Source organism: Lepidochelys olivacea (genome assembly GCF_965140295.1).
Source record: "Lepidochelys olivacea isolate rLepOli2 genome assembly, chromosome: 5".
NCBI lineage: Eukaryota > Metazoa > Chordata > Testudines > Cheloniidae > Lepidochelys > Lepidochelys olivacea.
Genome location: NC_140415.1, coordinates 129,253,012 through 129,276,878, shown reverse-complemented (window position 1 = coordinate 129,276,878; position 23,867 = coordinate 129,253,012). Strand labels below are relative to the sequence as shown.

The 23,867-nt window shown below is 56.1% G+C and overlaps 1 protein-coding gene across 1 annotated transcript in view; it reads left to right on the top strand.

The window, feature by feature from the left end:
* DGKQ (diacylglycerol kinase theta) overlaps window positions 1–23,867 on the top strand; it is a 176,487-nt gene that overhangs the window by 22,704 nt on the left and 129,916 nt on the right. The window lies entirely within an intron of this gene.

Below are 23,867 nucleotides of genomic sequence, written 5' to 3'. Positions count from 1 at the left end.
CCCACCTTTGCATGTTTGATATTAGAATGGTAGAGAGGTTTCATATTGTGGGCTAGGCACTATTAGACTTGTAAGAAGTCTTTGCCTCAGAAAGCAGTCCTTGACTTTTACAAGATATTTTACAGAACATGTGTTAGTATATTGGTATAAATAAAACAAAACTGCCATTGCCAGAATAAATGAACAAAGTACATTCTGTGATGCATTATACTTCAATTCTTTGCTCATTTACAGAAGAACATTACTATTTGCACTAATGACTGGGGAGCTGTTAGTGACTGAATTTTGCAAATTAATAGTAAAAGCAAGGATAGGGTATCCCAGAATTCCCTTTGTTAATCTGTCATTCTATCATTTTTGAAAAGTGGTTGGGAGAGACCTGTGGGTTTTTTTTTCCCCCTAGTGAAATTTATGGGGTATGCAGATGAGCAAAGCGGAAGTCAATGAGGGGTATGCTGCTTGCTAAAACACAAAATCCAATCATTCACAACAGGTGGCCCAGTTATTCATGAAAATTAGTGGGTTCTACTGTAATCACTTCATGCTGGAGATTGAGTTTCTTTGGTGCCGAGTCTGTGACAAGCGCTGAAATGGCTATTTCTAATAAGTTCATGTAACCCACTGGTGAGGGTGTTACAGCTCCCCCTGTGTGCCAGTCCATAAAGTATATGCTGTACAGTCACCCATTTCAGAGGCTTTTCTCTTTAGTTCAAGCCGTAGCAGCTCATACTTTTCGTCTGGAGGGTCCCAGTTCAGTCCCTGCTGTGTCATCCAAGATGGTGAATCTAGGAACAGCCATACTGGCTCAGACCAATGGTCCATCTAGCCCAGAATCCTGTCTCCGGAGCTTCAGAGGAGTGTATAGAACTTGTGATGTTCATATCAATGTTTGGCCAGGATTCAAGAAAGCACTTGAGCATGTGCTTAAACCCGCTTGAGCTTCCCTGAATTGGGACCAGAGGATCTGATTCAAAACCCATTTTGAAGTGCATGAGAGTACTTCCATTTACTCCAGTTAGATCAAGTCCATAAAGCCCACTCCAGCTTCCACTGAAATCAGTGGCAAAATAAATGGTACAGGGGTTGGGCCATAGTGCATTGGCTCCATATCATAAATTAATCATGTTTGAATTAGAAAATAAATCCATTGATGTCTTAACTTTTCGGCTGCCGTTCATTGAACCTGCTCCTGCCGAATACCTAGAGAGCAGTTGTTCTGGGTGATTGGCAAATGCAAGAAGAGCGCAGAAAAGATAAACAAAAAAAGAAATGGAATTGTGTGGAATAGCTCAGGTAGGGGACAAAGGCATTTCTGCATGCTTCTGTAGAAATCCCAATTTATGATTAGTTGTTAATGTTGTAGCAGCCAGAGACAGTAGTCCTGGTTGAGGCCTCATTGTGCTAGCTGCTTTCAAATGGAGAGGTAGAAACAGTCTCTTTGCCAAAGAGCTTAATCTTAGTATTAAAGTCTTTGGTTGCCAAAGCGCATTGTGGGGCATAGGTGAGAGAAGGGGTTTGCTTTATTTCTTAGTATCATAAGTGGCTCTGACTCTGCCTTCTATTTGCATGTGAATCAGATACACTGCTTGCATAATATAGGATGGGTCTCTGATCTGCCTGGCTAGGTTTCCTTTTTGGAACCAGCCTTGAACTCTGCCTTCAGGGCTGGGAGGAAATGCGATAGGATGTGAGCAAGTGTGGCACAGTCGAGCTTATAAATAGTTTGTTTCGCTAGAAGGCTTACCACAGCTCTGCAATAACACACAACAGTTCCCCCTGGCATCTCCCTCCTTCCTGACTCAAGGGCAAACACAGAGTACAGTTGATTTCTTGGCAAACAGAGTAGTTCTGACAAGCCACTGATACTGTAGATACATGGCCACTCCCTCAGTTTCTCCTTCCCTCTCATGCCCCATACCTTTACCACATCTCAGGCCCTGTCCCTGTGTTGCAATGGTGCCCAGTATGAGACAAAAGGGTGGACCGGGGCGGGGGGGGGGGGGAATCGGGTCAGTTACAAACCATAAGTGCCCCAAGCTTCTGATATGCATCCATTGAAGTGAGCTGTAGCTCATGAAAGCTTATGTTCTAATAAATTTGTTAGTCTCTAAGGTGCCACAAGTCCTCCTTTTCTTTTTAGCTTCTGATAGCCACATGTTCCTTTGTCATCCTGTGAAATGCCTAAGTCATGTTGGTACTTACAGAAAATAGCCCAGATTTTCAAACATGGTTGCTATTACCCACTGTGGCAGAGCTCCGACCTTGTTCCCATGGGTCCCGCGCTTCCAGGGGGTTTATGCTAGCTTCAGAGGCTCACTGCAACCCTCCACGCAGCCCCTCTCTCTCTCTCGGGCCAGGGATACAGTCTACTGAGCCCTTTTCATCATAAGCCAGCAATGGAGGTTGGTGAGAGAATTCCCACAGTCTCTGTTGCTCCTACGGCCTCATGCCAAAACACTTTAGCCTCCTATCCTGACAGGGGCCTGTTTTCCCCTCCCAGGAGGTGTTTCTATAGTGGTGGGTTGGGGGGAACCCGGGCCCGTCCTCTACTCCGGGTTCCAGCCCAGGGACCCTAATGGTAGCAGCTGTTGGCAGCCAACCTTTCACTGCCAGAGTTGCTATATTTCCCTGGGCCACTTCCCCACAGCTCTCCTGCTTCTCCCTTCTTCACCCTAACCTTAAGGCTCCATTACCAATGATTTGCGGATGTCTTCATTAACCAGCCCTTCAGCTGCACTTCCGCTCCTCTCTGCCTGACTGGAGTGAGCCCTTTTTATATTATCAGAGGGGCCTTAATTAGAGTCAGGTGGTCACATTAGCTTAATGGCCTCACCTAACTCTTTGCAGGTTAATTGGAATCAGGTGTTCTCATTAGCCTGGAACAGCCCCTGCTCTGGTCAGTCAGGGAACAGAAAACTGTTAATCCAGTGGCCAGTATATTGGCCTTCTGCTCCTCTGTTGAACCCGACTGGCTTAGAGGGAGGAGGGAGACTGCTGCTCCTGCTGCTGGGCCTTGGGCCCTTGCTGCTGCCGCCACTGCCCCTGCTCCAGCTGCTCCCCGGGCCGGATGCCATCCACCCACCCCCCTTCTCTGCTACCTGGTTGCTGGCTAGCTGCTGGACTCCCCCACCCACCCACCCTGGGGTGCTGCTGTTGTTACTACTCCAACTACAGCCCCTTTGGGGGGGGGGGAGCTGCTGGCCCGCGCCCCAGAGGGGGGGAGTGAGGGACCCCTACCCCAGCCGTTGCTGCTACCGCTGCTGTGGACACCACCATCAACACCACCTGTGAGGGGTCCTCTCTGCCTGCCTGGCCACCAGGCTGCTGCCTGGAGCTGCTGCTGTTGCCTTTGCTGCTGCCCGAGAGCTGCCGGACCCCGAAGGGGGAGGGGACGAGGCCATTTGCTGCTGGGGGAGCGCACAAGGACTCTGCAGACCACTGTGGAGGGGGCTTGAAAGCTGAGTAACTTTTGGACTGTGCTTTTGTGGTGGGGGTCCTGACTGTGTTTGTGGGGACACAGGGAGTGTGGCGTGGAGCCTGCCCCCTAGTCCATCAGTGTGCCCCCCCCAACCCCCCCCACCATTGGAGCTGCCCCCTCCACCACCCCCAGTGGACACTTACCATCTGCCTCAAGCTCCTGCTTCTGGGACTCCGCTGCTCGCTTGGCCTGCCGCCCCCTTTCACCACCTTTTGGGCCTGCAGCAGCAGCCAGGCCGCACTGACTCTTTTGCAAGCGCCTGTGGGCGCACGTGCCCCCCCTCGCCCCATCCTGGACTGACCCCCTTCAGCAACCCCCAGCTTTGTCCCTGGCTCCCTGCCCCATTTTGCCCCTTGCAGCCTTTTTGCCCTCCCCTTTACCCCAACACCTCGCTGGCTTCAGTTTGTTTGCCTGCCCCGCCCTTCTCCCTCTGCAGCCCTTGCTTGTTTGCCCCGCCCTTGCCTCTGAAGTCAGCCCCTAGGTTCCGTGTCCTGCCTCCAGCCTGGTTCTCCCCCCTCCCCATGTGATAGCCCTGCCCTGATTGGCCCCTTATTCAGTGCGCCCATGCCCACTCCCATGCGCTTGTGTCCTTCCCCTGTTTGAGTTTGCCCCGATCTCACTGCACTCCCCGAATGTTGTTATGACCCCCCTCCCCTAGTGCAGCTAGAGGAGCCGGTTTTCTACTCTGAGTCGGTGACTGTCCCCCACAAGCCCTCGAAAGCCCCCCGTCCAGCCCATCCCCTTTGGCACCCTCCTCCCCTGCCTGCAGCCTAGCGGGGAGGAGTGGTTGACCTGCCTCCCCTTTCCCCTCCTCTTTCTGGTGTCCTTCCCTCCCTCCCTCCCTGATCATTATGGCAGGGGATCCGACGGGTGGGGCCCCTCCAGCAGCCCTAGATACCCCTCCCCCGCCTGCCCCTCCGTCACCCCCCCCAAGCCTCTACCTCAGCCGCCGCTGCCAAACCACTTGTCACCGCCCCCGCTGGGGCGCCGGCAGCGGCGGGCACCGGGGTGACCTCCGTTCCTGCCACGTCCCCCCCCTTAGATTCTGGGGTAGCCCCCCCAGCCGGCGGGAAGGGCCAGGGTAGGAAGAAGGGGAAGGGCCCTGCCAAAAAGTCCAGGCCCTCCATGGCAGGGACTGCCCTCACTGCTGCGGCCCCGCCACCGGCCGCGGCCTCCCACCCTGCTGCTCCTTCCACCAGCTCTGCGGGTGTCCCTCCCCCGGCCCCCAGGGTGTATGCCCAGGTGGCGGCAGCCCCCCCGCCTACCGTTACGTCATCTTTCCTGCCCGCCGCCTCCGCTACCAGCTATAGCGGCCGGGGCCTCTTTCCCACCATGACCAGGAAGCACGGTGTCCGTTGCCTCCTGGTGCCCGCCTCGCCCCACGTGGAGACCTACGTGCGGGCGTTGGCGAGGGCGATGGGGCCCACGGCCATTGTGGTGGCCTCCAAAATGTACGGGAAGGTGGTCTTCTTCCTGGCATCGGAGGCCGCCGCCCAGGAGGCGGTGGAGAAGGGCCTGGCGGTGGGGGGCGTGTTTGTCCCCCTCGATCCGCTGGACGACCTGGGTGTCCGCCTGGTCCTGACTTCCATCCCTCCCTTCTTTCGCAGTGCTGCCCTGTTACCTGCCCTCTCTACCCTGGGGAAGCCCATCTCTGTTTTGAGCCCTCTCTCCTTGGGCTGCAAGGACCCTGCCCTCCGTCACGTCCTCTCGTTCCACCGGCAAGTGCAGCTGCAACTGCCGCCGGCGGAGCGTGACGGAGAGGCGCTTGAGGTGTCCTTTTTGATCCCCTACCAGGGGGCCCACTACAGGGTGCATTATTCCACGGGGGAGGCCCGGTGCTACCTCTGCTGGGCGATGGGGCACGTCCGGAGGGACTGCCCCTTGGCCCGGCAAGGAGAGGCATCCGGGACCCCCGAGCCCCGGCAGGCACTGGCCCCGTCATCGCCGGCACCCCTGGCTGCCTGGCGCCCGAAGCCACCCCTCCTCCCACTCAGTCCATCACTGCTCCCGCTCGGGCCCAAGGGGCGCTCCCCCCCAGCACGCCCAGACGAGCGGGAGAGCCCCGCCTCTGGTGCCTGCAATTCGGTGGGGCCCCCAGAGGAGGGTGCGGCAGGGATACCGCCAAGCGTGGGAGAGGGCCCGCCCCAGGGGGACTCTTTCCTCCCTTATTCCGCCCCTCTGCTGCCTCCCACAGTCCCTGAGCCATCTGACCCCAGTCACCCAGGGGGAGGACGACCCTCTGCTAGCGGGCCTCGATCTGAGTGACCTCACCCCGGCCCCGCCTTCCCCATGTCCCCTTCCCCTAACTGCTACCTTTGCTCCCTCGTGGAGTGGTAGATACGCTGGAGGGTAGGGATAGGATACAGAGGGACCTAGACAAATTGGAGGATTGGGCCAAAAGAAATCTGATGAGGTTCAATAAGGATAATGCAGGGTCCTGCACTTAGGACGGAAGAACCCAATGCACAGCTACAGACTAGGGACCGAATGGCTAGGCATCAGTTCTGCGGAAAAGGACCTAGGGGTGACAGTGGACGAGAAGCTGGATATGAGTCAGCAGTGTGCCCTTGTTGCCAAGAAGGCCAATGGCATTTTGGGATGTATAAGTAGGGGCATAGCGAGCAGATCGACGGACGTCAGCGTCCCCCTCTATTCGACATTGGTGAGGCCTCACCTGGAGTACTGTGTCCCGTTTTGGGCCCCACACTACAAGAAGGATGTGGATAAACTGGAAAGAGTCTAGCGAAGGGCAAGAAAAATGATTAGGGGTCTGGAACACATGAGTTATGAGGAGAGGCTGAGGGAACTGGGATTGTTTAGTCTGCAGAAGAGAAGAATGAGGGGGGATTTGATAGCTGCTTTCAACTACCTGAGAGGTGGTTCTAGACTATTCTCAGTGGTAGAAGAGGACAGGACAAGGAGTAATGGTCTCAAGTTGCAGTGGGGGAGGTTTAGGTTGGATATTAGGAGAAACTTTTTCACTAGGAGGGTGGTGAAACACTGGAATGTGTTACCTAGGGAGGTGGTCGAATCTCCTTCCTTAGAAGTTTTTAAGGTCAGGCTTGACAAAGCCCTGACTGGGATGATTTAATTGGGGATTGGTCCTGCTTTGAGCAGGGGGTTGGACTAGATGACCTCCTGAGGTCCCTTCCAACCCTGATATTCTATGATTCTATGATTCTACTTTAGCCATCTCACGGTTCGTACGGCTGGAGTGGCGACCCTGTTCTCCTCCGACCTACGGCCTGAGGTGCTGGGGGTCGCCGAGGCTGTGCTGGGCCACCTGCTGTACCTCCGGGTCCATTTGGAGGGGCTCGTGGTCAATCTTGTCAACGTGTATGCCCCACATCAGGCCCGGAGCGGCTACGTTTCTTTCAGCAGGCGTCCGCCTTCCTCGGCACTCTGGATCCTCATGAGTGCCTGGTCCTGGGTGGGGACTTCAATACGACCCTCGAGGAGCGGGACCGCTCGGGGACCGAGCAGTGCCCGGCCACCGCGGACGTCCTCTGGGAGAGTGTCGACCATCACTCCCTGGTGGACGTCTGGCGCGACCACCACCTGGACGACGTATCGACGTTCAAGTTTGTCCGGGTGGAGGCCCGTCGGTCGCGCTACTCCCGGTTGGACCGCATCTATTTATCACGTTTCCATCTTTCACAGGCCCACTCCTTCAGCATCCGGCCGGCCCCATTCTCCGATCATCACCTGGCCACCGTGACGGTCTCTCTCTGTGCAGAGAGGCCGGGGCTGGCCTATTGGCATTTTAATAACAGCTTGTTGGAGGACGTGGGCTTCGTGGCGTCCTTCCGGGAGTTCTGGTTGGCCTGGTGAGGGCAGCAGCGTGCCTTTCCCACGACGCGGCGGTGGTGGGACCTAGGGAAGGTGCGTGCCCGGCTCTTCTGCCGTGACTACACCCGGGGCGCCAGCTGATGGAGGGATGCGGCAATAGGGCAGTTGGAACGGGAGGTCTTAGAGCTGGAGAGGCGTGTGGCTGTCAGCCCCGAGGATCCATCCCTCTGCGGGGCGTGTCGGGAGAAGCGGGAGGAGCTCCGAGCCCTCGAGGACCATCAGGCCCGGGGTAGTTTTGTTCGATCCCACATCCGTCTCCTTCGGGAGATGGATCATGGCTCCTGCTTCTTCTACGCCCTGGAGAAAAAGAGGGGGGCCAAGAAGCACGTCACCTGCCTCCTCGCGGAGGACGGCACCCCCCTCACGGATCCGGCGGAGATGTGCGGGAGGGCCAGGGCCTTCTATGCAGGCCTTTTCTCCCTGGATCTGACCGATCCAAACGCTTGCAGAGTGCTCTGGGACGAACTCCCGATGGTCAGCGCGGGCGACCGAGACCGGCTAGAGCTGCCTCTCACTCTGGCCGAGTTCTTGGAAGCCCTTCGCCGCATGCCCACCAATAAATCTCCAGGCATGGACGGGCTGACCGTGGAGTTCTACCGCGCGTTCTGGGACGTCCTCGGCCCAGACTTAGTTACTGTCTGGGCCGAGTCTTTGCAGAGCGGGGTCCTCCCTCTTTTGTGCAGGCAAGCCGTGCTCGCCTTATTGCCAAAGAAGGGGGACCTCTGCGATTTATGAAATTGACTTCCTGTCTTGCTCCTCAGCACGGACTACAAGGTCGTAGCGAAAGCCATCTCGCTGCGGCTAGGGTCCGTGCTGGCGGACGTGATCCACCCAGACCAGACCTACGCCGTCCCGGGCCGCACCATCTTCGACAACCTATATCTGGTCCGGGACCTTTTGGAACTCGGGTGTAGGGACGGTCTGTCGTTCGCCCTCCTGTCCCTGGATCAGGAGAAGGCGTTCGACAGGGTGGATCATGGGTATTTCCTGGGCACTCTGCGAGCGTTTGTCTTGAGTCCCCAGTTTGTGGGTTTTCTCCAGGTGCTGTACGCCTCCGCAGAGTGTGTGGTCAGGCTCAACTGGACCCTGACCGAACCGGTCAGCTTCGGGCGAGGAGTACGGCAGGGGTGCCCCCTCTCGGGGCAGTTGTACGCTCTGGCGATCGAACCCTTCCTCTGTCTCCTCCGCAGGAGGTTGACGGGGTTGGCGCTACGGGAGCCGGAGCTGTGGCTGGTCCTGTCGGCATACACCGACGATGTATTCCTTATGGTCCAGGACCCGGGTGACTTGGCGCGGGTGGAGGCTTGCCAGGCTGTGTACTCGGCAGCCTCCTCCGTCCGGGTCAACTGGGTCAAGAGCTCTGGCTTGGTGGTAGGGGACTGGCGGCAGGCGAGCTCCCTCCCACCCGCTCTTCAAGCCATCTGGTAGAGCGCGGGTCCTCTGCTCTATCTCGGCGTTTACCTTTCTGCCACGCATCCGTCTCCGCCGGAGAACTGGCACGGTTTAGAGGGCAGGGTGGTAGAACGGCTCCGGAGATGGACAGGACTGCTCCGGTGTCTGTCCTTTCAAGGGCGGGCGCTGGTGCTCAATCAACTAGTCCTGTCCATGCTCTAGTACCAGCTCAACACCCTGGTTCCGGCCCCGGATTTCCTGGCCAACCTCCGGAAATTGATTCTGGAGTTCTTCTGGTCAGGACTGCACTGGGTCTCTGCAGGGGTTCTCCATCTGCTCCTGGAGGAGGGAGGGCAGGGCCTGAAGTGTCTCCACACTCAGGTCCATGTCTTCCGCCTCCAGGCCCTGTAGAGGCTCCTTTATGGTGCAGGTAGTCCGGCGTGGAGCATATTGGCGCACGCCTTCCTGCGCCGCCTCCGAGGGCTCCGATATGACCGGCAGCTCCTTTATCTCCATCCGAGGGGTCTTCTGCGAGACCTCTCCGGGCTGCCGGTCTTCTACCAGGACCTCCTCCGGACCTGGAAACTGTTCGCAGCGACCAGGTCCATAGCGGCCACCGTGGGGGAAGATCTCCTCTTGGAGCCCCTGCTACACAACCCCCAGCTCCGTGTGCAGGCGGCGGAGTCCCCGTCAGTGCGCCAGAGATTGGTCCTGGCAGAAGTCACCAAAGTCGGAGCCTCCTGGACTATGACCGGGGAGACGGCTGGATCCCCAGACCCTCGCTCAGCGCATGGGGCTCTCCAGACCTTGTACTGCCCTGCGTGTACTTCAGGAGGTGAGGGCCACTTTGCCGCCCGCTGCTCGGGTTTACCTCGACCAGGTACTGCGAGAGGGCGCGCCCCGCCCACCCTCCATCCCAGGCCCTGCGGACCTTTTCATCGGGCCCCTGCCCCGTGGACCTGACTGACCCCCCCGCCCCTTCACCGTGAGCCGGCTGTGCGAGCTGCAGCCGGTCCGGTTCCAGACCGCGCCAAAACAACATCTCTACACGCTCGTGCTCCACACCCTTCATGTCCTCACCCTCGCATCCCGCCCTGACGCAAAGCGGCGGGACCTCCTGCCACCTCTAGAGGGTGAGGAGCCCCGGTGGGCCAGCCACTATTCCACCTTAGTCCCGAGGCCCGCTGGGGATATCAGTTGGTGGCTCCTTCACGGGGCCGTGAGCACGGGCAAGTACTTAGCGCGGTTCACCCCAATCCTGGACACCTGCCCCTTTTGCGGTGTGAGGGAAACCCTGGCGCACGTCTATTTGGAGTGTGCCAGGTTGCAGCCCCTATTCTGGCTCCTCACGAATATTTTGTTAAGGTTTTGGTTGCACTTTTCTCCTCACCTCTTTATCTATGCACTCCCTGTCCGTGGCCCCACTAAGTCACGGGACCTCCTGGTCAACCTCCTCCTGGCCCTGGCTAAAGTGGCCATCTATAAAACCAGGGTGAGGAGGTTGGCCGATGGAGTCTCCTGCGACTGCGGGGCCTATTTCCGATCCTCTGTCCGTTCACGCCTCCGGGCGGAGTTCCTTTGGGTAGCGCCCACCGACTCCCTTGACGCCTTTGAGGAGCGGTGGGTGCTGTCCGGGGTTCTCTGCTCGGTGTCCCCATCCGGTTCCCTTCGTTTGACCCTTTGACCGTACTACCGTCCCTGTTGTTCATTAGTTGTCCCCCGTAATTATTTGTTTTCCCAGGTCCTGTGGATCTCCCCCTTAGGCTGAGGGGGGATCCTTTAGCAGTGGGCGAGCTTCACCCGCCCACTTCCTGGATCCCAATAAGGCTCCTCTGTTGAACCCGACTGGCCTGGAGGGAGGAGGGAGACTGCTGCTCCTGCTGCTGGGCCTTGGGCTCTTGCTGCTGCTGCTACTGCTCCAGCTGCTCCCCTGGCTGGGCTGGACACCACCACCACTCTCTTCTCTGCTATCTGGTTGCTGGATAGCTGCTGGAGCCTCGCCCCCCCCTTGCTTGCTACTGCTCCAGCTACAGCCCCGGGGGGGGGGTGGCTGCTGGCCCGCTCCTCAGAGGAGGGGGAGTGAGGGACCCCAGCCCCGGCTGTTGCTGCTGTGGACACCACCACCTGTGAGGGGTCCTTTCTGCCTGCCTGGCTACCGGACTGCTGCTTGGAGCTGCTGGAGCCCCGAGGAGAAGAAGAGGCCATTTGCTGCTGGGGGAGTGCCCAGGGACCCTGCAGACCACTGTGGAGAGGGCCTTAAGACTGAGTAACTTGAACTGTGCTCTTGTGGTGGGGGTTTTGACTGTGTTTGTAGGGACACAGTTGGTGTGGTGTAAAGCCTGCCCCTAGTCCATCTGTGTGTCCCCCCCATCATCGCTGCCCCCTCCACCACCCCCAGTGGACACTTACCATCTGCCTTCAGCTCCTGCCTCTGGGACTCCACTGCTTGGTTGGCCTGCTGCCCCTTCACCACCTTTTGGGCCTGAAGCAGCAGCCAGCTGCACTGACTTTTTTGTGCAAGTGCACGTGCCACCCCACCCTGTCCCTTGGACTGGACCCTTCAGCAAGCCCCCAGCTTTGTCCCTTGCTACCTGCCCCATTTTGCCCCTTGCAGCCTTTGCCCCAACCCCACCTCCCCCCACTAGCTTCACTGTGTTTGCCTGCCCCGCCCTTTTCCCTCTGCAGCTTTTGTTTGTTTGCACCCCGGCCTCTGAAGCTAGCCCGTTGGTTCCCTGTCTGACCTCTAGCCTGTTTGTTTTCCCTCCCGATGCGGTTCCTCTGCCCTGATTAGCCCCTTCCCTCATCCGCCCATACCCGCTCCCATGCGCTTGTGCCCTTCCCCTCTTGAGTTTGCCCCTATTTCACTGCACCCCCACAACGTTGTTATAACTCCCCTCCCCTAGTGCAGCTAGAGGAGCCGGATTCCCATCCTGAGTCGGTGACTGCCCCCCACAAGCCCTTGATGGCCCCCCCGTCCAGCCCACCCCTTTTGGCACCTTCCTCCCCTGCCTGCAGCCTAGCAGGGAGGAGTGTTTGACCTGCTTCGCCTTTCCCCACCTCTCTCTGGTGTTTTCCCCTCCCTCCCTGCTCATTATGGCAGGGGACATGGTGAGTGGGGCCCCTCCAACAGCCCCAGCTGCCCCTCCCCCGCCTGTCCCTCTGTCACCCGCACCAAGCCTCTGCCTCAACTGCCGCTGCCAAACCAATTGCCCCCGCCCCCGCTGGGGCGCCAGCAACGGCAGGCACCGGGGTGACCTCTGCTGTTGCCACATCCCTCGCCCCCTCAGATTCTGGGGGAGCCCCCCCAATCGGGGGGAAGGGCCCCAGTAAAAAGACCAGGCCCTCCATGGCAGGGACTGCCCCCACTGCCGCAGCCCCACCACCGGCCGCGGCATCCCTCCCCGCTGCTCCCTCCACTAGCTCTGCGGGTGCCCCTCCTCTGGCCCCCAGGGCGTGCGCCCAGGTGGCGGCAGCTCCCCTGCCTGCTGCTATGTCATCTCTCCCTCCCACCGCCTCCGCGACCAGCTATAGCGGCCGGTGCCCCTTTCCCACCATGACCAGGACACACGGTGTCTGTTGCCTCCTGGTGCCCGTCTCGCTCCACATGGAGACCTACGTGCGGGAGTTGGCGAGGGTGGTGGGGACCACGGCCATCGTGGTGGCCTCCAAAATGTATGGCAAGGTCATCTTCTTCCTAGCATTGGAGGCCGCTGCCCAGGAAGCAGTGGAGAAGGGCCTGGCAGTGGGGGGCGTGTTTGACCCCCTGGAGCCCTGGAAGACCTGGGCGTCCGTCTGGTCCTGACCTCTCTCCCTCCCTTTCGTCCCAGTGCCACCCTCTTACCTGCCCTCTCTACCCTAAAAAAACGCCATCTCCATGGTCAGCCCTCTCCCACTGGGCTGTAAGGACCCCGCCCTCCATCACGTTCTCCCGTTCCGCCAGCAAGTGCAGCTTCAACTGCCGCTGGCAGCGCGTGGCGGAGAGGCGCTCGAGGGGTCCTTCCTGGTCCCCTACCAGTGGGCCCGTTACCGGGTGCATTACTCTATGGGGGAGGCCCGGTGCTACCTCTGCCGGGTGATGGGGCACATCCGGAGGGACTGCCCCTTGGCCTGGCAAGGAGAGGCATCTGGGACCCCTGAGCCCCGGCAGGACGCCGGCTCCATCATCGCTGGTGCCCCTGGCTGCCTGGCGCCCGGAGCTGCCCCTCCTCCTCTTCAGTCCACCACTGCTCCCACTTGGGCCCAAGGGGTACTTCCCCCAGGGGGCCCAGAAGAGTGGGAGAGCCCCGCCTCCGCTGCTTGCAATCCGGCAGGGTCCATAGAGGAGGATGCGGCGGGGATACTGCCGAGCGTGGGAGAGGGCCCGCCCCAGAGGGGATCTTCCCTCCCTCATGCCGCCCCACTGCTGCCTCCCGAAGTCCCTGAGCCATCATCCCTGCCCCCCGACTCCTGTTAGCCAGCCCCCAGATGATGCCATGGAGGGCTGGGCCCTAGTACAGGGAAAGCGGGGCAAGCGGAAGACTCGAGCTCCGCTCCTTTCCACTGATGCGGAAGCCCCCCAGAAGACCAGGAAGGGGGGCATCGATGCCGAGCCTTCTGCCTTGCCCGCGGGTTCGTTCCATCCACAGGTGCCGGCTGGGAAAGATGTGGCAGCATGGGAAGGCAGTACCGCCCCTCCATTGGAGTCCCTTCCCTCAGAGGCCCCCGATGGAGCCCCTGCCCTGTTAACCTCTGGAGCCCCTGTGAGCCCCAAGGTGAGCGTCGCTTCGGGCGCTGGCGGGGAGAACTCCAGGGTGGTGGAAGGAGATCTCCCTTCCATCTACGAGGAGATCAAGGCCCTGGGTCTGACCCTGGTCACCCTGGGGGAGGACGACCCTCTGCCAGAGGGCCTTGAGCAGAGCGACCTCATCCTAGCCCCCCCTTCTCCATGCTCCCCCCCCAACTGCTGCTTCTGCTTTTGCTTCTGCTTTTGCTTCTGCCTCCAAGGGTCCTCTGGGCTCTTTCATCTGCCTGGCCGCAGGTGGCACCCTGCTGATGGCCGCTGAGGCGATGGCCAGTGCCACGTGGCCAGGACCCGAGCCCCATGGGGTGTCCCTCGTAGGTGTGGGGCAACCCGACCTCCTTCCCGGGCGGGGACCCCACTGAAGACTGTCCATCTTTCGATGCCACGGCTGCTACGCTGGACATGGAGCCAGAGCCCGGCACCACAGAGGGCCCCCTTCCCACCCCCCAAATCCCTGAGCCTGTCCGAGAGGGGCCGCTTCCCAGTGGCCTGGCAACTGGGGCCCAGGATCCTGCCTCTGCCCGTCTCCCTGACTCTGCTCCTGACCCCTGCCCTGCCCTTGATGCCAACCCCGTCCCTATCCCCTTCACCTCCTGTGATACCATTGCTGCCCCCGGGGCTGTCATCTCCTCACTCCCAGAGGATAGCCCCCAGGGAGCGGCCTCTGTATTTCCCTGTCCTGACTCACCAGGGGCTGCTATATTCCCTCTGCTGCCCCCAATTGAGCCAGAGTTTGAGGGTGGCTGCGTGGTGCCAGCCCATCGGGCGCCATGTTGGGGGTCCTCCCCTTGCCTGCCCATCTCGGTAGGCCACAGGGCTGTGTCAAAGGCCGCTCTGGAGGATAGCCGGGGGCTAGTGACCCCGGCTCCCCATATGCTGCGAGAGGAGCTGCGGGAGTTCCTTGAGGACGTCTGTGGCTCCTGTAACAAGGTACAGCTTGCTCTCCAGCAATGGGGGGACTTCCATCAAATCCTCCAGGCCTGAAGGGCCCTCATGGGGTCCGCCTCTTCTGTGACTTCTTACTCACTTATGGGGTAGGTCACAGTTTGCTGCGCAGCCCGATGGGGGCCGTGAGCGAACCTGCCGGCGAGGATCCCCTCCAGCCCTCCTCATGGCACCTCTCACCATCGCAACATTGAACACCCGGGGCTGTAGGATGAGTCTCCGCAGGTACTCTCCTTCCTTCGGGAGGGGGTACTCTGTGGTTTTCCTGCAGGAGACCCATACAGAACTGGCCGCCGAAGACAGCTGGTGGCTGGAATGGGGGGACAGGGTCTACTTTAGCCATCTCACAGTTTGTACGGCTGGAGTGGCGACTCTGTTCTCTCCCGACCTACGGCCTGAGGTGCTGGGGGTCGTCGAGGCTGTGCCGGGCTGCCTGCCGCACCTCCAGGTCCCCATGGAGGGGCTCGTGGTCAACCTCGTCAATGTCTATGCTCTGACATCAGGCCCGGAGCGGCTGCGTTTCTATCAGCAGGCGTCTACCTTCCTCGGCACTTTGGATCCTCACGAGTGCCTGGTCCTGGGCGGGGACTTTAACGCCACCCTCAAGGATCGGGACCGCTCGGGGACTGAGCAGTGCCTGGCTGCTGCGGACGTCCGGGAGATAGTCAAACATCACTCCCTGGTGGTCGTCTGGTGCGACCACCACCCGGACGATATCTCAACTTTCACCTTTGTCTGGGTGGAGGCCCATCGGTCTTGCCACTCCCGGTTGGACCACATCTATTTATCACGTTTCCACGTCTCATAGGCCCACTCCTCCAGCATCCGGCTGGCCCCGTTCTCTGATCATCATTTAGCCACCGTGACGGCCTCTCTCTGCGCAGAGAGGCCGGGGCCGGCCTATGGGCATTTCAACAACAGTTTGTTGGAGGATGTGGGCTTCGTGGCATCCTTCTGGGAGTTCTGGCTGGCCTGGCGAGGGCAGCGGCGTGCCTTTCCGTTGGCGTGGTGGTGGTGGGACCTGGGGAAGGTGCGCGCCTGGCTCTTCTGCTGTGACTACACCTGGGGCGCCAGCTGATAGGGCAGTTGGAACGGGAGGTCTTAGAGCTGGAGAGGCTTCTGGCTGCCAGCCCCGAGGATACATCCCTCTGTGCGGCATGCCAGGAGAAGCGGGAGGCGCTCTGGGCCCTCGAGGACCATTGGGCCCAGGGTGCCTTTGTTCGATCCCACATCCGCCTACTTCGGGAGATGGATCGCCACTCCAGTTTCTTCTACGCCCTGGAGAAAAAGAGGGGGGCCAAGAAGCACGTCACCTGCCTTCTAGCAGAGGACGGCACCCCCCTCACGGATCCAGTGGAGATGTGCGGGAGGGCCAGGGCCTTCTACGCAGGCCTTTTCTGCCCAGATCTGACCGATCCTAACGCTTGCAGAGTGCTCTGGGATGAGCTCCCTACGGTCAGTGTGGGTGACCGAGACCGGCTACAGCTGCCTCTCACTCTGGCTGAGTTCTCGGAAGCCCTCCACTGCATGCCCACCAATAAATCTCCAGGCATGGACGGGCTGACCGTGGAGTTCTAACGCATGTTCTGGGACATCCTGGGCCCAGACCTAGTCACCGTCTGGGCCGAGTCTTTGTAGAGTGGAGTCCTCCCTCTTTTGTGCAGACAAGCCGTGCTCGCCTTATTGGCGTAGAAGGGGGACCTCCGCGATTTACGAAATTGGCGTCCCGTCTTGCTCCTTAGCACAGACTACAAAGTCGTAGCGAAAGCCATCTCACTGCGGCTAGGGTCCATGCTGGCGGACATGGTCCACCCAGACCAGACCTATACCGTCCTGGGCCGCACCATGTTCAACAACCTGTATCTGGTCTTGGACCTCGTGGAACTCGGATGTAGGGATGGTCTGTCATTCACCCTCCTGTCCCTGGATCAGGAGAAGGCATTTGACAGTGTGGACCATGGGTATCTCCTGAGCACTCTGTGAGCACTGGGCTTCGGACCCCAGTTTGTGGGTTTTCTCCAGGTTCTGTACTCTGTACAGAACTCTGTACGCACAGAGCGAACTCTGTACGCCTCCGCAGAGTGTGTGGTCAGGCTCAACTGGACCCTGACCGAACCAGTCAGCTTCGGGCGAGGAGTACGACAGGGGTGGTCCCTCTCGGGCCAGCTGTATGCTTTGGCGATCGATCCCTTTTTCTGTCTCCTCCGTAGGAGGTTGACGGGGTTGGTGCTGAGGGAGCCGGAGCTGCGGCTGGTCCTGTCGGCATACGCCAACGATGTGCTCCTCGTGGTCCAGGACTTAGGTGACTTGGTGCAGGTGGAGGCTTGCCAGGCCATCTATTCGGCAGCCTCCTCCGCCCAGGTCAACTGGGTCAAGAGCTCTGGCCTAGTGGAAGGGGACCGGTGGTAGGCGAGCTCCCTCGCTTCAGGCCATCCGGTGGAGTGCGAGTCCCCTGCTCTATCTCGGCGTTTATCTTTCTGCCACGCATCCGTCTCCGCCGGAGAACTGGCATGGTTTAGAGGGCAGGGTGATAGAGCGGCTCCGGAAATGGACAGGACTACTCCAGTGCCTCTCCCTTCGAGGGAGGGCACTGATGCTTAATCAACTAGTCCTGTTCATGCTCTGGTACCTGCTCAACACCCTGGTCCCAGCCCCGGGTTTCCTGGCCAACCTCCGGACATGGATTCTGGAGTTCTTCTGGTCAGGACTGCACTGGGTCTCTGCAGGGGTTCTCCATCTACCCCTTGAGGAGGGAGGGCAGGGCCTGAAGTGTCTCCACACTCAGGTCTATGTCTTCCACCTCCAGGCCCTGTAGAGGCTCCTTTAGGTGCAGGTAGTCTGGCGTGGAGCGTACTGGTGCACGCCTTCCTGCACCGCTTCCGAGGGCTCCAATATGCCTGGCAGCTCCTTTATCTCCATCCGAGAGTTCTTCTGCGAGACCTCTCCGGGCTGCCGGTCTTCTACGGGGACTTCCTCCGGACCTGGAAACTGTTCACAGCGACCAGGTCCGCGGGGGCAGATCTCCGCTCGGAGCCCCTGCTACACAACCCCCAGCTCTGTGTGCAGGTGGCGGAGTCCCCCTCGGTGCACTAGAGGTTGGTCCTGGCAGAAGTCACCAGAGTCGGAGACCTCCTGGACTACAACCGGGGAGACTGGCTGGATCCCCTGATGCTCGCTCAGCGCATGGGGCTCTCCAGACCTCGTACTGCCTGGTGCGTACTTCAGGAGGTGAGGACCGCTTTGCCCGCTGCTCGGGTTTACCTTGACCGGGTCCTGTGAGAGGGCGCGCCCCGCCCACCCTCCACCCCAGGCCCTCCGGACCTTTTCATCGGGCCCCTGCCCCGTGGACCTGACTGACCCCCCTGCCTCTTCACCGTAAGCCGGCTACATGAGCTGCAGCTGATCTGTTTCCAGGCCGCGCCAAGGAAACATCTATACACGCTCGTGCGCCACACCCATCACGTCCTCACCCTCGTGTCCCACCCCAACACAAAGTGGCGGGACCTCCTGCTACCTCTAGAGGGTGAGGAGCCCTGGAGGGCCAGCCTATATTCCACCCTGGTCCCGAGGCCCACCGGGGATATCAGTTGGCGACTCCTTCACAGGGCCGTGAGCACGGGCGTGTACTTGGCGCGGTTCACCCCTATCCCAGACACCTGCCCCTTTTGCGGTGTGAGGGAAACCCTGGTGCACGTATACCTGGAGTGCGCCAGGCTGAAGTCCCTATTCCGGCTCCTCACAAACCCTTTTTTATGATTTTGGTTGCACTTTTCCTCTCACCTCCTTATCTATGGACTCCCTATCTGTGGCCCCACTAAGTCACGGGACCTCCTTGTCAGCCTTTTCCTGGCCCTGGCTAAAGTGGCCATCTATAAAACCAGGGTGAGGAGGTTGGCCGATGGAGTCTCCTGTGGCTGTGGGGCGTATTTCCGATCCTCTGTGCATTCACACCTCCGGGCAGAGTTCCTCTGGGCGGCGTCCACTGACTCCTTTGACGCCTTCGAGGAGCAGTGGGCACTGTCCGGGGTTCTCTGCTCGGTGTCTCCATCTGGTTCCCTTCGTTTGACTCTTTGACCCCACTCCTGTCCCTGTTATTTCATTAGTTGTCCCCTGTAATTATTTGGTTTTCCAAGTCCTGTGGACCCCCCTCTTAGGCTGGTTGGGGATCCTTTAGCAGTGGATCCCAATAAGGCTTCCCTGCTGTACCGAACTGGCCGGGGTCTATCACACCACCTAAATCTATATTTAGGTGCTTAGAGAGGGTGTCTAATGTTTTTTTCACTGGCCACGGATTGTCAGTGATGTCAGTGGAAATTATGGGTGCTCAGCATCTCTGAATATTGGGTGACTTGGTGAAGCTTGAACAGGGATGTAGGTCTTTAGTTTCAGGCTTCTGAAAAATTTGGCAAAATCTGATAAATTAAGGTAAGAAAACACAAATACTTCATAGTCTTTTTTTCCCTTAGGAACTTGAAGTAATAGTTAAAATATTGTTTGAACAGATTACGCCACTGAAAATTTTTACTTCCCAAACATAATCTATTAATATATTAAAAACTGTGTGTTCAAAATGGTTTAGAAAAATAAGACATTGCTGTTGCACTCCCTGCTGTATCCCTCTTAGTAGCTCCTGATCAATTTTAATGTTCAACAATAAGCATCTCTATAAATAGTCTCAAATTGTCAGGACAGCGTGTCCTTTTCCCAAACAGTTTCTCAATGAGCTTTCCCTAAAATTTTGTGCTTCTGAGACTTTGTATTCAAAATAATGACTCCTGATTTGGTCCCATAGATAACAATCACCCATCACAAAACTCCTTCCACAGATTCCTACTCCAGGAGTTAAGATGCTTCACTTTACCAGACTGAATGGTTTGGTGCATTAGATATCCAGCTAGCACGTGCTGTTTTAATGGAAACACAAAACCTCTTCCGTCCTTGTCTTCTGTTTAACTCCTGCTTCTTCGGTCATGGAGCTGGCACTGCATGGCTGGGTTTATATTTCTCTCTCTGTGTAGGCTGCAAGCAAACAGCAAGCCTGGGAGGGAGGGGGGAGAAGCGGAGCGTCAGAGGCGCGCTCAGGGGAGCAGGTGGAGGCGGAGCGGAGGTGAGCTGGGGCAGCGGGGGCACATTTCTAGGGGCAGCATGGCCGGCGCCGGAATGCCACCCCTAGAAATGTGCCGCCCCAAGCACCTGCTTGTTTTGCTGGTGCCAAGAGCTGGCCCTGGTTCTAGAGCAGCTTGTGGTGCTGCTGCTCAGTTGGGAGCTTGGACCCAACATTTTAGGATATCCATCGTCAGTTGTTCCAGAGTAACAGCCGTGTTAGTCTGTATTCGCAAAAAGAAAAGGAGGACTTGTGGCACCTTAGAGACGAACCAATTTATTTGAGCATAAGCTTTTGTGAGCTACAGCTCACTTCATTGGATGCATACTGTGGAAAGTGTAGAAGATCTTTTTTTACACACAAAGCATGAAAAAATGGGTGTTTACCACTACAAAAGATTTTCTCTCCCCCCACCCCACTCTCCTGCTGGTAATAGCTTATCTAAAGTGATCACTCTGGGAGTGGCTAAGTCATTATGCAAGGTAACCTATTTCCCCTTGTTTTTTCCTCCCCTCCCTCCCCCTGACGTTCTTGTTAAACCCTGGATTTGTGCTGGAAATGGCCCAACTTGATTATCATACACATTGTAAGGAGAGTGATAACTTTAGATAAGCTATTACCAGCAGGAGAGTGGGGTGGGGGGAGAGAAAACCTTTTGTAGTGGTAAACACCCATTTTTTCATGCTTTGTGCGTATAAAAAGATCTTCTATACTTTCCACAGTATGTATCCGATGAAGTGAGCTGTAGCTCACGAAAGCTTATGCTCAAATAAATTGGTTAGTCTCTAAGGTGCCACAAGTACTCCTTTTCTTATAGTCAGTTGTTGTTTTGGTAGGCTGCCAAAATTTTCCTGAGGAACAGGACAGGAAAGGGAAGTGGTGACTTTTAGCAGTTCATGCCTTGGCTAAACCTGAGTGGAGTTGTGTGAGACAAAGAAGAGGCACTGTTGCTGTCAGAGCTTTTCTCCCTGCTGAATTCCAAGGCAGTGTGCAAACAATGGACATAGGAGAGCTTCACAAAAAATGGTTAAACGAATCTTTTATTATGGAACTATTGAGTGACCTCAGCATAGTGATTGCTGCCAGCTCCCCGCAGATTCTCTGGTGATAGTTCTTGCAGTCTCTGGGCTTCCTTAATTTGCTTCCCAGTAAAAGCAGTAATCCTCTTTCTGAAATTTTACACTTGTTAACTTTTGTTCCTGAGACTGGCCATTTTTGCTTGTACTCCCCTGAGCCAGATCAGTAAACTGCAGGTGCTTATGTCTGACTCACCTTTTATCATTATGAAAAAATGCTAAGATGGAACTTTGTCCTTGCCTAAGATTTCTGTTGTTGGAGTTATTCCTTAACAACATCTCTGTGCATTCCCCTGTGCTCCATGATACTCCTTGCCCAACGCTTTTACCCAACTGGATACTCATTTTTTAGGTGAAAATGATTTTTGTAAGCTGTTTTCCCACTTTGTGTTGCCGATGAGCTGAGAAGAAATCTATCTTTGTGTAGATTGTCTAGATGAATTGAGAGCGGCAAATATTAGAAGATCTCAAGGCTTATCTTATCAGAGCTAGGTTATCATAGAATATCAGGGTTGAAAGGGACCTCAGGAGGTCATCTAGTCCAATCCCCTGCTCAAAGCAGGACCAATCCCCAATTTTTGCCCCAGATCCCTAAATGGCCCCCCTCAAGGATTGAACTCACAACCCTGGGTTTAGCAGACCAATGCTCAAACCACTGAGCTATCCCTCCCCCTATCTTCTCTGCTTTCCCTCCGTAAATAATTACTCTCTGAAATTTGTAGAGGAACTATGTGGGGCTCAGTAAATCATGTATTCAGCTTGGTGTGTAGTTTGGAAATGGTGTATCTGATTTGGGATGTTGGTTTTGCAGTTTGTCTTCTGTGAATGGCTGCTACCTCTCTGTACAGGAGAGTCTTGCGGCTCACTAGTCTTTGGGTGGTGACTTTGATGCAACGTTCTGCCCTTGCTCAAGCAAGCTGAGGAATTGAATGAGAAGACAGACCAACATCTTGCTAGTCAGATAGATAGATTTGGTGGCAATTGGCATAAGTGAATTGTATAGACTATTTTAATGGATTTATATCAGTTGTGGGGTCTTATCCCACACTAGATACCATGTGGTGAGAGAGAGAACTCCAAAAGCAGGGGTCTGTGAAGGCATTTTGTCTAGATAGTTCCAGTTACGGATATTGTGAGTAACCTAGTTCTGCTGTTAACGTCTCTCAAAGTCATCAACGCTCTGAAATGTCTGCATCCGTGTGGTTTGTCAAGTTCTGGAAACTTACAGTAGTATGTTCATCCTCATGATCCAGCTGCCACTGTCTGATTCTGAATACAGTGAGCTCTGTGTATCATTAACTGGCTGATGCGATAATTCCTATGTAATCCCAGCTAGTGACACTACCCGCATGGCCCCACAGTATGCCAACATTTTTATGGCTGACTTAGAACAACGCTTCCTCAGCTCTCGTCCCCTAATGCCCCTACTCTACTTGCGCTATATTGATGACATCATCATCATCTGGACCCATGGAAAAGAAGCCCTTGAGGAATTCCACCATGATTTCAACAATTACCATCCTACCATCAACCTCAGCCTGGACCAGTCCACACAAGAGATCCACTTCCTGGACACTACGGTGCTAATAAGCGATGGTCACATAAACACCGCCCTATACTGGAAACCTACTGACCACTATTCCTACCTACATGCCTCCAGCTTTCATCCAGACTGCACCACACAATTCATTGTCTACAGCCAAGCTCTACGATACAACTGCATTTACTCCAACCCCTCAGACAGAGACAAATACCTACAAGATCTCTATCAACGTTCTTACAACTACAATACCCACCTGCGGAAGTGAAGAAACAGATTGACAGAGCCAGAAGAGTTCCCAGAAGTCACCTACTACAGGACAGGCCCAACAAAGAAAATAACAGAACGCCACTAGCCATCACCTTCAGCCCCCAACTAAAACCTCTCCAACGTATCATCAAGGATCTACAACCTATCCTGAAGGATGACGCATCACTCTCACAGATCTTGGGAGACAGGCCAGTCCTTGCTTACAGACAGCCCCCCAACCTGAAGCAAATACTCACCAGCAACCACACAACAGAGCCACTAACCCAGGAACCTATCTAAACTGGGAGGAGAGGTACTATACTGACACTAAACTGGGAGGAGAGGTAGATACACTGGAGGGTAGGGATAGGATACAGAGGGACCTAGACAAATTGGAGGATTGGGCCAAAAGAAATCTGATGAGGTTCAACAAGGACAAGTGCAGAGTCCTGCACTTAGGATGGAAGAATCCAATGCACCGCTACAGACTAGGGACCGAATGGCTCGGCAGCAGTTCTGCAGAAAAGGACCTAGGGGTTACAGTGGACGAGAAGCTGGATATGAGTCAACAGTGTGCCCTTGTTGCCAAGAAGGCCAATGGCATTTTGGGATGTATACGTAGGGGCATTGCCTCTTCTGCTGGAATAGCTACCCTTACCTGATCACTCGTCACAGTGTGTATGATAACACCCATTGTTTCATGTTCTCTATGTATATAAATCTCCCCACTGTATTTTCCACTGAATGTATCTGATGAAGTGAGCTGTAGCTCACGAAAGCTTATGCTCAAATAAATTTGTTAGTCTCTAAGGTGACACAAGTACTCCTTTTCTTTATACAGATAATGAATGGCAGGGAGTTTATTTTTTATTCAACAGTATCCCTCTTAGTAGATCATGATTAATTTTATTGTTCAGCAATAAGCGTTCTATAAAGAGTCTCACATCGTCAGGACAGTGTGTCCTTTTCCCCAAACAGTTCTCAATGAGCTTTCCTTAAAACTTTGTACTTCTGAAACTTTGTATTAAAGTATTAACTCCTGATTTGGTCCCAGACCAACAGTCACCCATCACAAAACTCCTTCCAGAGATTCCTACTCCAGGAGTTGAGATGCGTACTGTTGCTTGAACTAAACACTTCACCTATGCAGTTATGATGTTTTTTCCTGAGCATGAAAACCAAGATAGTGAAACAATTTTCCAGCCCTTTGTAGTTATTAATAATATATTTATTGATTTTAGCAAAATTTACGTAAGTGTTACTAATGACTTCTGCAATAAAAATTGCAATTCATTTTCAATTCTCTAAGCAGCCTGTGCTTTGTCTTCTCTTTCTCCACTGCTCCAGTGGGTTTGATGCCATGTTTATCTACCATATATTCCTCCTCCATGTCATGAATTGTAGGGGGAAGAATCACTCTGTACACAGCCCGCCCACTTGGGCCATGTCCTAGG